Genomic DNA, 14,460 nt, shown 5'->3' with positions numbered 1-14,460 from the left:
ACAGAAAGAACATTTTATCTATTAGCTTTTTAAATGCAGTTATTCAATGTTGTCTTGTCCTTTAAAATATGCATTCATAGATTCTATGGTAATTCTTGATATTACATGAGGGTTAAGTAGAATGAACATGCTATGACAATATAGATGCCTTGATTTTTAAAATAAGCATAGCAATTAGAAAAAAGAAGACCATCACCTCATCCTACTGATCTCCCATTCTTAAAACAGTCAATGCCTATTAGCAACATTTTCCACACAGTGCTTTGGTCTGCTTCCTTCCTAAGTCCACTAGTACCTCACAAACAGCTGTGTGCCCTTCATAGGGACTAGACCAGCAGATTTCTTATGGTCTAATGCATTAACTTGTTTTATGTTAGTTTTTTACCATGCAAGATAATTATTGCTTTTATTTTTAAAGTGTGGGTTACATGAGCAATTATATTTTGTATTACCATAGAATTGTGGGTTTATTTTTCTGATTTATTTTATGTTCAGAAAAAGTTTTTAAAGTAATCAGTTTGCTATTTTATCTTCAAACTGTTTTTATCCCTAAGAATAGTTCATAATGTAAGTTCTAAAATATATTCCATTCTCAAGTCTATGTAATCTTTACTGATACTTCAACCATTTATACATGTAACTTTGCATGTGTTCATTAACTTTTATTTGAAAGTAATTTCTAGTTAATACATGCAAATGGTAGATTAGGCTTAATTTCAAAAGAAACCACTTTTTATGATCTGATTTTTATATTATTTTATAATATTACCAACCACACTGAGTTCCATCTTTTTATTCCAACCAACTCTTTGATGTTGCTACATTTTTACTTTAGCCCCTTTTAGATTAAACAAATATCTCTCAGCAACTTTACTTTGTAGCTTATATTCAGTGTTTCATTTATTCAAGGGTGGACCTCAACTGTATTAGTTGTCACAGGCATACAAATGTACACACACCTCTAAACTTTTAAACATTTTTTTCTTTTTGTTTTTTTTGTTTGTTTGTTTGTTTTGTTTTGTTTTTCGAGACAGGGTTTCTCTGTATATCCCTGGCTATCCTGGAACTCACTCTGTAGACCAGGCTGGCCTCAAACTCAGAAATCCGCCTGCCTCTTTAAACATTTTTAAAAGGAGGAAATTTTCAGTTAGAATCCAAGCTTTTAATTACAAGGCAAAACTCGTAAATGGATCATCACATTCATATGTTTAATGACAAGAAAAAATATAACAAAAGGAGTTTTTTAAGCCTTATATATCATAGATCAATAATAGCTCAAGGATAAGAAGGGCACATCACAAAATGTGACATTCATATTTGAACAAAATGATTTTTAAATAATGGGCATAATTCCAAAAAAGGGATGGTAATATTATTTTCCACTGGTACTTATAATGTCTAATTCTATTTCAAAGTCATTCAATCCTTAAATTTGGTTTTGTGTTTACATATATCAATTATCTATCTGCCCCTTTATATCTATCACCCATCTACAATCAACCTGCCTGCCTACCTACCAAGCTACCTACCTACTTATAAACTTGCCTTCTCAATTTTTTAGTAACATAAATTTAATGCAATAGAGACAACAAACTGAATGCATTTCTATCAAATACATGTATAGTGGAGTGTTTTATGGTTTTTATTGTTTTTGTTTGTTTTGCTTTTTGGTTTTGGTTTTGCTGTTCTCCACTTTCTGCCATATGCTACATAATTGCAGTGCCTGCAAAGAATGCTGCCACAATAGATCTCTTTTTTTTTTTAAAAAATTTTGTAATTCTTTTTATTTGAAATATGCTGTGTAGATGGATTTAATAGTCCTGTGCCAGCAGGTAGAATTTTTGAAAAGGTTTTCCAGTTACTAATTCTCTGTTTAGCCTGGGGGACTTAATGAAAAGTTGCTGTAGGTCTAAGTAAAAAGAACTCTAGGCTTCCTTTTATAAGTCACTGGAAATCACTTCCACAGCACTCTCCATTTCACTGAAAATACTTCCACATGGAGTTTTCCAGGGGACTCAGGTGTGTATTTCTTATGTAGCTTACTCTAATTGATATCTGGGGAAAATGATTGTCAGTTAAGTAACACAGTTTGCAGAACCGGCCATGCTGAAACTCTCTCGTTTTATCTGTGAAATATGTTTTGGTCCTTGTTTATAAAGAACTATCTAAATTCATTTTCTCCCCCATCTTTTTTTAGTTTTCCAGAAAAATTTTAATTCATTTTATGATTTTGATTTTGTTTTTCAAACGGGAAATTGCAATTGTTCTTTCCAGAGTAGCATCACATTGTTCTTTCATTTCTTGTGTGACATTATATCTCCCTTAGCTAGACACCTCACGCAAAGTCAAGAACTGAAGAAGAATGATGAAGGTCCAGTTTTTGCAAGCCCAAGTCTTTGTATGACTCAGTGTTTGTAAATTAACTTCTATCACAATGTCAACACAATGCTTGCAGATATTAGAATTGTGAAATATAGTTATGATTATATTGAATTATTAGTCTTAGCTTTTAATTGTTTTTACCTTTTATATTTTCTGAATTATTGAAAGCATAGTGGACAATGAACACCTCTCAAAAGCCCTTCTAGTTCAAAAAATAGAGATGTATTCTGGATAATTCTCAATTTGCTAGGATGATGGACCTCCCAATCTGGAGCTGGTTTGGGGGATTCAGGTTTTGCATGACTCTCTAAGACCCTCTCAAAGATTCTGGGTTGGTGACTCTCTGGGTACTTAAGCATTGAGTCTCGTAGTGTCTGCCCCTCCTGCAGTCTCTCACCAGGTGTTTGTGACTCAAGACCTGGAAGTTCAGGAAAGTGGTAAGACAAGGTCCAGGCCTCCATCTCAGTGAAGATGCTATTAAAATCTCATTCTAGATCATCAAAGCCAAAGTTGCCATGGAATCGCATCCCTCCTCTGGGGTTGAAGCTAAATCCAAATTACTCTGGAGGCTGAGAACCATCAAACGCATAGCATAGCTCTCTCAACCCCACATGCCTCTGTTTTCTTCCTCTTCGCCAATATCATAATTATCTTCTTCATCAATCTTGAGTCATCCCTCCAAAAGAAAGGATCTCTGTGGCTCTGAGGTCCAGGAAAGCTGATAAAGCCTTGGAAAAGATCAAAGACACTCATTCCCTTAGGGACACTAGAAACTTTGAACCTCTGCAGCCCATGAGCAACATGAGACCACCAGCATTTATTACTTGACAGCCAATTTATTAGAAGTAGGATAGATTACTGAATATATAATACAAGCTCTAGAATTTAGAATACTTTGCAGTCTGTTTCAATAGCTGGTTAATATTTTTCTGAGTAAATAAAATGGGCACTTTTTTGTAAAAACAGTAATAATACTAGTGATAAAATAATTTGTAAATAAGTATAAAACACTTGAAGCAGTTTCTGCTTCCTATAGGAAAATATGAAAATATGATCAATCAGCATGCTAATACTATTGTCATGTTAATTTGTCCCACCTCAATGAAGCCTAAATAAGGTCTTCTCTATTTTAAAAACCAAAATCATTCGAAGGAATTATACTATTAACATTTGTCAATTGTTAAAGTATATTACTAGCTTTAAAAGCATTTTTGCTTATGCAGATTTAACATTTTGGCAGTAAAACATTTTATGTACAGAAAGAAAAATTTCCACACTTTTGAAAATAAAACTAGATCTTCTAAGAAACTCATAAGTAGTGAACCAGTAATATCTTAATGATAAATAAATTTTAAAAACTTTTCTATAACTCTATTCCTGAAAGACTTAAAAATGAAGAAGGGCACAAAGTTGTTATTGACAATATGTGTTTGATGTTGATAAAATTCATATTTTACTATTATATATTGACATACTTTATTTCATAAAATGATAGAAAATATCCCTGATGAATGTGAAATGAGACATTATCTTCCTTGACATTGAGATGAAACTCTAAATCCTTATAGGCAGCTATCTTTAAAGGTGAGAGTGTGACTCCTTTACTTTTCACTGTCTCCCACTCTCCCTTCCTCCTTATTTCCTCATGTCTTTCTTTGTTTCTTTCCTTTATTTTTCCCATCATTTTTCAACATTAACTCACCTCTAAAAATGGTTCATTTTACATATAAACAACATATGTTAGTTATATGACTTATAAGTAGACAAAAACATAGATATCTATAACTGTATCATACATATGTCTTTGCTGTTGCTTTCAGAATAATTAGGATAAAAGTATATATGTCTGTAGAAAACAATGGCTTACAGTGTTTCCTTCTAAAATCAAGTAGGTAATCTGCAAATATAAACATTTCTGAAAGAATTAATGCATTTGTGCACATAGAAGAAAGTACACACCAGTGGCTGTTTAAGCCAGTGGTTTCTATACTAGAGAATATAGAAAAGGTGAGTTCAATTTGCCAGAGTGATCAATATCCATACTGAGCTAAAATGGGAGAAAACATTTTAAATTCCCATTTTTAGCATTTCTCCAAAAATGGAAAATGTGTTGCTAAACCTATGAAAAACCACAGTACCCACTACAACATTAATTCCAGAAATTCCAATTTTATAATGAATTGCATGAGAAAGAGAGTGGGAGATTTGAAGCTAAGGAGACACAGGGATGAAATTCAATGGAAGATTCAAGGGAGAGGTAGGACACTTGACGTAAGTTGTTAAAGACAAAGAAATATGTTTTAAAAAATCACAGCCATTTGGATATATTACTTGATTTTATTTTGTATTATAGAATGAGGGGAAACTTTATTTTATTAGTGTAGAGTGAGAACTACACTGAATCAAGAAGAGGAGGTCAGTCATAAAGATGAAACAAACAAAAATCTAGAAAAACTCAAAAGAATATCTAGTCACAGCCCTTGTCAAAACATGAGTAGGAAAATAGAAAATAGAAAAAAATTGATTGGTTAGTATGCTGATTGATTAACATGGCAAAAAAAAAGCTGATCTAGGGCAGGGAAAAAAATTGGTGGCAGAATGTTGCCTATGCTTTAGGCCCTGGGTTCGATCGCCAGTGCCACTGAAGATCAGCAAACCTTTTTGGAAACTGAGCATCACTTTTCTAATCCTGAGTTCCTGAAAGTCTGCAAAACAGTATAGCTTCATCCTGAACTTCAACCTGAGTTGCTAGAGTTTTATTCTTAGCCATTCATTTGGGTCATTACAATAAGTATCAGATGTGAGTATTCTCACTTACAGACTTTGGAGAAGTACCAAAGTTTTAATGACACATTCTGTGCTTTGGCCTCTATAATGATTTTTTAAAATGTACTGTAAGTGTCTACAATAAAGTGGTTCATAAAAAAATAAAAAAAAATCATATTTTATTTTTAGGTAGAAGCTTTAAAGACTATAATATCTAATTTCATATCAACAATTTTTGTCTAGCTTACATTTATTTCTAGTTTATATTTCAAATATAATTTTTTATTAAGGTCAATAATAAAAATAGTTCTTACAGAACACTTTTTATTCAAAACAGGGCTAGAAATACACTTTAATGGACTTTCTTTTCTTTCTATTTTGCCCATTTTGCCACCTATAGATGCTATGGGAAGCATACATTTTAGGGGATATAATACATCTCAATATCTGTGGTTCAGCTGTGTCTTTTACAAAAAGCCACAAACGGAAAAAAATACATTCTCTCATATGTAATTTAAAATTTTTTATTGTCAGTAGATTGACCTTCTTACTATATATAATTTACTATAATAATTCTTTAACTTAAAACAAATTGTATATATATATATATATAAGAAAACAATATATATATATATATATATATATATATATATATATATATATATATTGTTTTCTTTTGAGACAGGGCTTCTCTGTGAAGCCTGGCTATCCTGGAATTCACTCTGTAGACCAGACTGTCCTCAAACTCAGAAATCTGCCTGCCTCTGCCTCCCAAGTGCTGTGATTAAAGGCATGTGCCACCGCTGCTTGGCTCAAATTGAATATTTAAATCTATAAAGGAAAAAGTCTAAAGATATATAGTTCTCATAAAGTAGGCTGCACAAATGCTTTTCATTTAAATAATCTAAGAAGTTATGTTCTGAAACTGGCATACAATTTTATCAATGTTAGACAGTAATTTAACACAAACTTCCCCTGAAGGTCAGCTATATTTTATTCCTAAGAATGATATAATTTAAATCCCATGCAAATAGAAATATAAATCTAAGTGCTACTTTAGAGAAAAAGTAATTTTTATTCCTTTAAGTCTTCTCAGTGCCAAAATTTTTGACGTACATTATTTCATAAAGCTATATAAAATTTTTCATCTACTGAAACTTGGAATCTAAATAAATTCATGAGGTGAAGACAAATCCAAGACAAATTTTAAGATATTTGAAAATAGCTCAGAATTAACTGGATGTGTGACGTCACATTCCCCCCATTATATTCTTGCTTTCCCTTCTTCTCTTCCTTTATCCTTCACTTTTTTTCTTTGGCCTATCAGTTCAAACAGGCTGAATATAAATAATACAGTTGCATGCTCATGCAGATTACAATCTAAAAGCACAAAGAATGATCATTATTTTTGGCATTCTTATGTGATAAATGCATGCATTGGTAAAAACATTGAAAACAGTATTCCAGATACACTGTGATGCCAATACATATATGCTACATGATATAAAAGTTTTAAAACGTCTTGATATTGGTGGCTTTATTGCATGCTAAGCACCTTGACCAAAAGTAAGCTGAGGAGGAAAGTATTTCATTGTAAGACTTACAATTATCAGGCCATACTCCTTCACTGAATAAAGTCAGGGCATCTACTCAAGGCAGGACTCTGAAGGTAGGAACTAAAGCAAAAACTATTAAAGAGTACTCTTTGTTTGGATTGGATATTTTCTTTATTTACATTTCACATGTTTTCCCCTTTCCAGGTATCCCCTTCAGAAACCCTCTATCCCATCCCCCTGCCTCTATGAGGGTACTCACCCACCCACCTACCCACTCCTGTTCTCCCACTCTGAAATTCCCTTACACTGGAACATCGAACATGCTAAGGCCCAAGGGCCTCTCCTCCCACTGATGACCAACAAGCTATCCTCTCCCGCATGGGCATGGGTTGCTCCATGTGTATTCTTTGGTTGGTGGCCCAGTCTCCAAGATCCGGGGGGTGGGGGGGAGGGAAGAATGTCTGGCACGTTGATGCTGCTGTTCTATCCATGGGGCTGCAAATTCCCTCAGCTCCTTCATTCATTTCTCCAACTCTTCCAGTCCCTCAGCTCAGTCCAATGGTTGGCTGCTAGCTTCTGCCTCTGTATTTGTCAGACTCTGGCAAAGCCTCTCAGAAGTCAGCCATATTAGGCTTCCATCAGCAAGCACTTCCAAGCATCCACAATAATGTCCAGGTTTGGTGGCTATATATGGATTGGATCCCCAGGTGGGGCAGTCTAGGGAAACAAACTGGAAAGGAAGAAGTTAAAAATGACTATGTGCAGATGATAATACAGTATACTCGAATGATCCCAAAAACTCCACCCGAGAACTCCTACAGCTGGTAAACAACTTCACCAAAGTGACAAGATATAAAATTAACTCAAACTTCCCATTCTCAGGATAAATAGACTGAGAAAGAAAATTAGGGGAACGACACTCTTCACAATAGTCACAAACAATATAAAGTGTCTTCGTGTGACTGTAAGCAAAAAAAATCTTAAGATTGAAAATATTTACAAATGAAACATTCTCATAATTTAATTTACATATTTACTCCATTGAAGAAGGGCACTATTTCAGGAATAGATTGAGTCTTCGAGTCCACTTAAAGTATGAAACTTTTTCTATTATTTTATTTTGTGATTTTTTTTTTTTTAGATTTGCTCTCACTGTGAATAGAAAACATTTTGTTCCAGGTAACCAAGTTGTTTCAGCAATCATAGGAGCAACATAATCAATAAATTATAAAGAACCAGTTCTAGTAATATCCTCAATGTTTACTATGAAATTTATACTACTTTGTCTTCCTTTTATATGAATAACATGTTTTTATAACCACCTTGAATTCTAGCAACAACAAGTTTGACATCTTGTGATATGTAAAATCTAAGGTCCCACATGACAACCCTTAGGAGGTATCACCATCTCTTAACTTTAGTTTCTACATGGCTATTCAGAGATAATGATCAGCCAGACCACAATATGATCAAAACTCTTGGACTATGCAGACATTCTGTCACTTGTCGTACATGTTCTGAAAGTTCTTGTCAACCCTAGCCCAGAAAAAAATGTTGCTGGCACAAAAATGCTTCTGTTTCCTAGTAGATATATCATTAATTCTGCATCAAGATCACCTTGATTTTTAGAGCAAGTGTCTAAAACTGATTTATTGAAAGTTCATGTTTTTAGGTACCCTGACTTAGTGCTGTTGTGGAATATTGGTGCACAGTGTAGGAAAAAGCATAAAAAGTAGATTTTAAAACACACACACACACACACACACACAGAGAGAGAGAGAGAGAGAGAGAGAGAGAGAGCATTAGATGGAAGAAATGAAACAAATAATTAGAAAGAGGAGAGACAGTGTAACTGCTTCTGTTCTAATGATAATTTGGTCCCCAAAACTGTTTGCAGGAGAGGATCTGCATGGAACTTCTGAGAACTTGCCCCAAGTTAATACTGATGGGTAAATAAAGATACTAGGACCCAAATATCTGGGGAGGAGAGACATAGGTAGAATTTAGGGTTCCCAGGCTTGGGACTGAGAGGAAGGATGATGAGAGATGCCATGTGTCCAGGATAGAGACAAAAGCTTCCATGGAGTAGAGAAGCAAGGAGAAAGTCATGAGCTTGGTGCCAAGAAAACATGGCCCAGAGGCCTGCCTAATCGGAATTATAAGTAGCCAAGATGAAACATAGAAACTAGCAAGTAAAACTTCAGAGTTATTGCTGGAAGATATATTCCAACAGCATGAAGGTTATACAGTTGCCCAGCTATTGTGCTGCTTAAGGCATATTAAAATATAAAGGCTGTGTGTGTGTGTTTTATTTCAAAACATAACCACTCAGGCAGGTAGTAACCCCATACCAGGATTTATTAAAATATTAATACTATAAGATTGAAAGAGAGCAAGAGAAAGACAGAGCGATATAAAGATTTTAAGAGCTTTAAGAGATATAATCACATTTAGCAGTCACAGAATTGTCAAATAATATGCAAGGACTCAAGGTCAAAATATTAAACATTCAGTAAATGGTTTTGTCTCCTCTCATGCTACAGAGATGTGGAGTGGAATTACATGACGCTACGTGATTGGTCCAGCATTTCTATAAGAAATTTCAATACATATAACAGAGATAAAGAAGGGATTGTGAAATCGGGATGAAAAGAAACAGGAGAATTTATAAAAGTGAGAGAGAGGGGTGAGAAAAGTGTAGATATAACACCAGACATTAAATTTATAAAACTAGGAAATATTTTAAAGTATATTTTAAACTGGTACAGTACAATGTAAAAGCTTTTCCTTCCTACACAATGAATTTCACATATTATATTTATACAAATAAAACTCCTCTTCCTCCATGTCTTTTCAGGAAAAAAAAAGAGGCCTCCCAGGGATATCAACCAAGCACAGCATAACATGATACAGGAAACTAGGAACTGTCGTTCATATAAAGGTTGGATGAGGAAACATAGTCGGAGGGAAAGTGTTCAAGAATAGGAAACAGAATCAGATATATCCCAACTCCCATTGTTAGTATCCGACAAATACCCCAAGCTAACAACCACAACATATATTTATGTAATTATATCAGATGCAAATTACATACCTTGGTGCATTATATTATTTATTCTTTACTTCTAAACAAAAAATTAATGCAATTAACAGAATTTATATAAACAATTAATTTGAAAATGGATTCAAATATTAACATTTCCTGATTCTTAAACTCCAAATTACATTACATTGGTAATTCTGTAGTTGATCAAGGTTAAAAATTTAATACATTATGTTACTTAGATCTTGTCCACTTCACTTGTTTCTTAGAGTAATTTTCCTAGTTCTAAATAGGAATCATGACTCATATCATCTTGTTAGTTAAGTAGTAACGTAAAGTGTGGTAGTGGCATTATTGAGCCTTTCAAATTTTGAAATGAAGGTGATGAAAGAAATGAGTGATGAAAATACTGACCTCTTATTAAATATTCTATTTTCCATGAATAGAAGATGAAAGAAATGACACAGAATACCCATCACCTTATTCATGCAGAAAATCATATTTATAAAACTAACCTAATTCTGAAAGCAATAAAACTTGGATACTGTTTAACTGATACTAAATCTTATTAACACTATAATACATATAGTCAACCTAAAACAAATAATTTTTGTGGTTTTCTGGATGACCTTGTTAGTACCAATACAGTCTAGCTTATGCATGCATTTATAAAATCTTTACATATATTGAAATTCTCATAATGGATTAATGAATATGAAATCAGAAAACTAGAATAGACAACTGAATAAACACAAGATTATAAAAAAGGAGAAACCACTGAGTAAATGGTAGCTATGCATACATACTATAAATATTCTAGTTATTTTACCAATATGTAAAGAACACCCTTAAAAAATCATTGTAATTTTCAATATTCATTTAAATGTTTTCCATGAATATATGATGAAATAAATGATACAGAATACCCATCACCTTATCATGTGTAAAATCATATTTATAAAACTAACTTAATTCTGAAAGCAATAAAACTTGGATACTGTCTAACTGATACTAAATCTTATTAACACTGAAATACATGGAGCCAAACTAAAAACAAGTAATATCAGACCACTTAATATTTAGTGAAGGGAAGTACCACTGGCAAACCACAGTGTACACAGCATAGATGAAGAAAACAGACATCAAAAGGAAGGCTTCTGATGTCTGACATGCTAACACAGTGATAAAGCACAGATATTAAATATGTTAAATCTCAAAAGAACTATTTCAGCAATGTACTCTTCTCAAGTTGTCTCTGAGCAGAAGCTACAGTCCATTGCTTATATCTGACCTTTTTTTGTGTTCTGTTTCCTATTATGTCAAGCACTGTGCTTAAGCAGGTTGCTGATTGTTAAAATATCCTGTTTCATAATTTCTTGATTTAAGTGTTCTCGAGTAATAAATGCCACTTCAAAATAAGATGGATGACTGCCAGTTTGTACAACATTCCTGACATCTGTTAATGCCACAAATTATATCTTGTGCGGTCCTTGAATCAGAGTTATGTAACAGTTGCCCTTTTAAAGTATGTCATTTTGATTCTCTGGATCCCCTAGGTATTTGTTGTTATATCCCTCTTCACATTTCAGAATTTATTAATTTGGATATTCTCTGTATACTTTAGTTAGTTTAGATAAGAGTTTTTCTATCTTGTTGAGTTTCTCAAAGAAAATACAAACTCTTTATTTTCATTGATTCTCTGTATTGTTCTCTTTGTTTCTATTTTATCAATTTCAATCTTCAGTTGGATTATTTCCTGCTGTATTCTCCTGACTCCCTTTTTTCTAGAACACTGAGGTGTGCTGATAGGTTTCTAGTAGGATTTCTCACTATTTTTCTTTTAATGAAGACACTGGTATTATAAACTTTCTTACAACTACTTATATTGTGTCCCATAAATTTATGTATGTTGTAAAATAGTTTTCATTGAGTTCTAGAAAATCTGTACTTTATTTTTGTTTTGACCCAATTTTTCTTCAGTAGAGTGCTGTTCAGTTTCCATGAATTTGTAAGCTTTCTGTGGCTTTCATGTTGTGAATTATCCATCTTAATCCATGATAATCTGATAGCATATAGGAAAGTATTTCAATTTTTTTGTATCTATTGAATCTTGCTGTGTGTGTAAGTACATGGTTAATTTTAAAGAAAGTTCAGTGAAATGCTGAGAAAAAGATATATTCTCTTTTTTAGGAGGGGAAATTCACTAAATATTAGCTGGGCTCATTTGGTTTTTATTGTCACTTAGTTCCATCATTTCTCTTTTTAGTTTTTGTTTGAATGACCTGTTCATTGATGAGGGTGGATTATTGAAGTTTCTCACAATCAGTGTGTGAGGGGTATTTATGCTACAGGTGTTTCTTTTATAAGATTTTTGTCCTTGAATTTGGAGTATAGATGTCATTTTAGTTGATTTTTCTTTTTCTGAATATGACATTCTCTTCCCTTTCTTTTTTATTATTTCTTTGGAGTTTTTTCTTAGATGTTAGAATGGCTACATCAGCTTCTATCTTGGGTTACTTTGCTTGAGAAATGTTTTTCCAATGCTTTACTCTGAGATAATGTTTATCTTTGATGTTGAGGAGTATTTCTTATTTGTCTAAAATGGTTGAATCTTGATTTTCAATCCATTATATTAGTTTGTATGTTTTTTTTTTTTTTTTTTAAGAGTTGTGAAGCCAGGCGTGGTGGTGCACGCCTTTAATCCCAGCACTCGGGAGGCAGAGGCAGAGGCAGGCGGATTTCTGAGTTCGAGGCCAGCCTGGTCTACAAAGTGAGTTCCAGGACAGCCAGAGCTACACAGAGAAACCCTGTCTCGAAAAACCACAAAAAAAAAAAAAAAAAGAGTTGTGACCTTTGATGTTGAGAGATATTAATGACCAATAAGTCTTAATTCCTGTTAGTTTGGTGATGGTGATGGTAATGGTGGTGCTGGCCACAATCTTGTGTGTGTGTTTGTGTGTGTGTGTCCCCTTTCTTTGGTTTTGGTGATGTGAGATTAACTATTTCCTGTGTTTTTATGGATGTATTTAACCTACTTTCTTTAAAGGTTTTTTTTTTTTTCACCTTCAGTAAGGTTTAAATTTTTAGATAAATATTGATTAAATTTAATTTTATCATGGAATATTTCAGTTTCTCCATCTTTGGTGATTGAAAATTTAGCTTGGATAGCATCTATGGCATATCTTTTAGTCTTTCAGAGTCTTCACTGGGAAGTCAGGCACAATTTTAATAGCTCTCCTTTTATAAGTTACTTCGTCTTTTACTTGTAGCTATCAATATTCTTTTTTTTTTTGTTGTTGTTGTTCTATGTTTAGTGTTTCAGTTGGTATGAGATGAGAGGATTTTCTTTTCTGCTCCAATCTATTTGTTGTTTTTTATGTATCTTGTACTTTTATAGGCATGTCCTTTAGATTACAGAAAGTTTTTCTATGATTTGTTGAAAATATTTCCTAGGCTTTGAACTGGTATTCTTCTCTTGCCTCTATTCATTTGGTTTATAGGGTTGGTTATTTTATAGTGTCCCAACTTCCCTGAATGTTTTGTGTTAAGGAGTTTTTAGTTTTATTATTTTCTTTGACTGAAGAGTCTTTTCCTTTAATGTATCCTCAATACCTGAGATTGCTTCTTCTTTCTCTTGTGTTCTATTGCTGAAGTTTGCCTCTGTACCTCCTGATTGGTTAACTAGATTTTTCATATCAGAATAATCTCAGTTTGTTTTTTCCTTATTGCATCTATTTACAATTTCAGATTTTGAACAGTTTTATTCATTTCTTTAAACAGTTTGGATTTTTTTCTTGGCTTTATTTTATGGATTTGTTAATTTCTTCCATTTTTTTGTTTGTCTATTCCATGAGTTTTTAAAGGTATTTATCTATTTCTTAACGATCTTTATCATCTTCAAAAACTTGGTTTTATGAACCATGCATGGCAGATGTTGCAGCACATAAAATAATCTGATACAAGTACATGCAAAGGAAAAAAACCTCCAGACACTTTCCTGTGTCCTTTCTTGAATAGTAGGAATATGCAGCACATCTTAGCACTTCCTTCAGTACTTCCAAGTATGTCTTCTTGAATAACAAAAGAACAACTTTTCTTTCTTTTTTTTTCCCCCAAAACTTGCTATTTGATTCATAAACTGTCCCCCTTGGTTTCATGCCACAATTTCCACAGTTCTGATTTCAAGTTCTGATTTGCCATAATAAGAATCTGACAAGAAATAGACCACATTTAAGTAATATGATTATTCTTGATCTAAAAAACACAGTTGGGCATATGGCTTGCTAACAATGAGAGAATGGAGAGATAATTATTTCCTGAGAAGTTCTTAATGCCCAGGACCGATGTTCATAACAGCCCAACAAAACTCTGTTCACAAGTCTTAAGAAAGTGACAACCTCTGATGACATAGTAGTTGCACAATTCCAAACATAACCATGAGAATTTTTCCTATGTTCTATGAAGAAGTTGGATCAGAGGTGCACATAATGGTTTTAAGACCCAGATATAAATATACAAGTCTATGAACAGCTAACTCTTAATAAAGAAGTCATACATACAGAATTGAAGACAGACAGAATCTTCAACAAATGGTTCTGGTCAAGATTAATATCTGCATGTACAAGAATACCATAAATCTATACTTATCTCTTTGCATGAAATTCAACGTCAAAAGGACCAATGATCTCCACATAGAGAACATATTTAATTGTA

General features: G+C 33.2%; 1 pseudogene; it reads right to left on the bottom strand.

The window, feature by feature from the left end:
* Window positions 1-2,540: 2,540 nt before the first annotated feature.
* Window positions 2,541-3,135, bottom strand: LOC110295919 (HCLS1-associated protein X-1 pseudogene; annotated as a pseudogene).
* Between the last annotated feature and the right edge of the window lie 11,325 nt (window positions 3,136-14,460).

The sequence above is a fragment of the Mus caroli genome, unplaced genomic scaffold (genome assembly GCF_978045245.1).
Source record: "Mus caroli unplaced genomic scaffold, Mus_caroli_1 scaffold_1, whole genome shotgun sequence".
Lineage (NCBI taxonomy): Eukaryota > Metazoa > Chordata > Mammalia > Rodentia > Muridae > Mus > Mus caroli.
Note: the sequence above shows the minus strand (reverse complement) of the source record. Positions and strands in the feature narration are given on the sequence as shown.